This window comes from Strix aluco, chromosome 21 (genome assembly GCF_031877795.1).
Source record: "Strix aluco isolate bStrAlu1 chromosome 21, bStrAlu1.hap1, whole genome shotgun sequence".
NCBI lineage: Eukaryota > Metazoa > Chordata > Aves > Strigiformes > Strigidae > Strix > Strix aluco.
This window is the reverse complement of record NC_133951.1, coordinates 3991094-3994138: the sequence shown is the minus strand read 5'-3', so window position 1 is coordinate 3994138 and position 3045 is coordinate 3991094. Positions and strand designations below refer to the sequence as shown.

Sequence of the window (3045 nt, the reverse complement as noted above, 5' to 3'; positions counted from 1 at the left end):
GACAATTTAGCCTCAAAGTCAGGCTCAACTCCTTTGCGGGCACTGAGCCACGCCTGGGTCACTGTCCCGTGTTCCTTCCCAGGAAGGAGTGTGGAGCTCTGCTCTCCAGACATTTGCTGATGTGAATGCTGGGACCTGTTTCCCAGAGGTCCCCAGAGCTCAGCCCAGCTCTCGGGACAGTGGACCAGTCCCAAGAGGCACAAGCTGGAGGCTGCCTTTTTCTCTCCCATGGCAAACAGTGTAAGAAGGTGTAAGCGTTAGGAGCAGGGGCAGGAGCTGGGGCTGGAGCAGGAACAAGAGCAGCAGGAGCAGGAGCAGCAAGATCAGGAGCAGTGGCAGTGCCAGCGGCAGCAGCGGCAGGAGCAGCAGCAGCATGCGGACGAGGTGGCCGAGTGGTGAAGGCGATGGACTGCTAATCCATTGTGCTCTGCACGCGTGGGTTCGAATCCCATCCTCGTCGGTCAGCCCAACAGTGGCCAAAGTTGCTGAGTGTGAGGAGCTTGATGTGTGCCCCCCAAGCTTCTGTTTTGAGATGAGAGCTGACTGAACAGAAATAGCAAGGTTTTGAAGTGGCTCAGCACGGACACACTTCAACCTCTTCTGTCTCCACATAGGCGAGAGGAACCGGAAGGGATAGAAGGAAGAGCCGGGGAACTCACAGGACCGTCAGCCTCCCCTCAGTCCCTGGGAAGATGATGGAGCAAAACATCCTGGAAGTAGTTTCCAAACCTAGTGTCGTGGTTTAAACCCGGCCGGCAGCCAGGCACCACGCAGCCATTCAGTCACCCTCCCCTGCCCAGGGCACGGGGGAGAGAATTGGAGGGGTAGAAGTAGGGAGACTTGTAGGTTTAATAATTGAAAAAAAAGAGACTACTACTACCGATATTATGAAATACAAACAGGTAATGTGCAATCCGATTGCTCACCACCTGCCAACTGACACCCGGCCCGTCTTGGCTGGGTTCGGCTTGACTGCAGACTTCACTCTCTGCGCTTTTCCCCGCTTCCCACGTGGCGCCCATCACTGCTCACCCTGTCGGCTCCCATGGTCGCAATCCCAAAAGCGAGAGAGAACCCTCCTCCTTCCCAGCGGCCCCTCCTTTACATACTGAGCAAGGCATCACATGATATGGAACACTCCATTTACCGATCCGGGTCCAGCATTCTGGCTGTGCTCCCCCCCAAGCTCAAGAAAAATTAACTCTGTCCCAGCCAAAACCAGGACAGTCTCCACCTCTTATTCCATACCATTTGCATTATGCTCAGGTTCCCAATACGTTCTAAAGTAATCACCATCCCTTTCCCTGGTCCCAGGTGTCTACACACAGATATCACTCTCTTAGTCTATGGGCCATCCTTCCAAAATGTGTACTGAGTTCATTTAGTTCATAACTTTGGGTTCCATTTGTCATGACAGTCTTTTAAGGCTGGAGGGATGAGGCGGATTTGGCTCAGTCAGTGGAGCGCGTGACTTTGGATGTGGCAGGAGGATGGCATGTAGTCTCTGCTACAGTTGGAGCTCACTGTTGATGTGTCTGGCGCGGGCCATGCTCACAGTCTACGTGCGGGTCGATCTCAAGGATGTTGCTGGGCACCAGCTGCTGAAATCTGTCCTGACTCTACCAAAGTTCATCTCTTTTTTTTATTAATGTGATGCCATCAGTTCAGTATGTATCAACCATAGCGATGACGCTATGCAATAACTGGGTTATTCGACAGTTAACATCGTACAGTTCAATTCATTGTCTGTTTTCACATAAAATCCAATCCCCTTGAGGCGCACATCGGACTTCCCCGTCCTTCCACATTAGCCACCGTGTGCACCCAGGTCCTTGGGCAAAACTAATCCCACGCATGGGTTTACCTTTACCCGAAGCAGGAATAACCCAGACTGTCTGCCCCAGCATGTTTTTAATGCGCACTGCAGAGACCTTATCCCCATCTACAGTACGAAGAAGGTTTGACTGAGCAGGGCCAGACTGGTTGGCAGATCCTCTAGTATTGACTAACCAGGTGCATTTCGCTAAGTGCATGTACCAGTGTTTGAAAGTTCCACCACCCATTGTTCTCTGTAGTTTTTAGCAACCCATTGCACCGCTCAGTTTTCCCGGAGGCTGGTGCAGGAGAGGGGCTGTGACACACCCACTCAATGGCATGTTCTTTGGCCTAAGTGTCTATGAGATTATTTTGGAAATGAGTCCCATTATCTGATTCAATTCTCTCTGGGGTGCCATGCCACCACAAGACTTGCTTCTCAAGGCCTAAAATAGCGTTCCGGGCAGTGGCGTGGGGCACAGCACACGTTTACAACCATCCGGTGGCTGCTTCCACCACTGTGAGCACATAGCCTTTGCCATGCTGAGTTTGTGTGAGTGGGATATAATCAATCTGCCAGGCCAACCCGTATTTAGATTTTAACCATCGTCCTCCATGCCAAAGGGGTTTTAACCGTTTGGCTTGCTTGATTGCACACGTCTCACATCCATGGACGGATAACCTGTGCAGTGGTGTCCATGGTTAAGTCCACCTCTCGGTCACGAGTCCATCTATACGTTGCATCCCTTCCCTGAGGGCCTGAGGAGTCATGGGCCTGGCGAGCCATAAATTTTTCATCCTTACGTTGCCCGTCCAGATCCACTTGAGCCACCTTAATCTTAGCAGCTTGATCCACCTGTTGCTCTTTCTGATGTTCTTCAGTGGCCTGGCTCTTGGGTACATGAGCACCTACACGACGTACTTTCACAACCAAATTCTCTACCCGAGCAGCAATATCTCGTAGTGGGTCTCCAGAAACCCTCAAAGCCTAAGAAAGCTAGCGTTTCCTTTGGTTTGTCTGCGGGGACATAACTGCTATTTTATCAGTCAACTCCATTGGAATCTGACAATGTCCATCTTGCCATTTTATTCCTAAAAACTGAATCTCCTGTGCAGGTCCCTTGATCTTACCCCGCTTTATGACAAAACCAGCTCTCAGAAGGATTTGGACTCTTTTCTCTCCTTTCTCAAAAACTTCTCCTGCTGTATTACCCCATTACAACGATGTCA

General features: G+C 51.0%; 1 non-coding gene across 1 annotated transcript; it reads left to right on the top strand.

The window, feature by feature from the left end:
* Positions 1 to 378: 378 nt before the first annotated feature.
* Positions 379 to 460, top strand: TRNAS-GCU (transfer RNA serine (anticodon GCU)). Its single transcript has one exon. It is a non-coding gene; the product is annotated as a tRNA-Ser (tRNA).
* Positions 461 to 3045: the final 2585 nt, after the last annotated feature.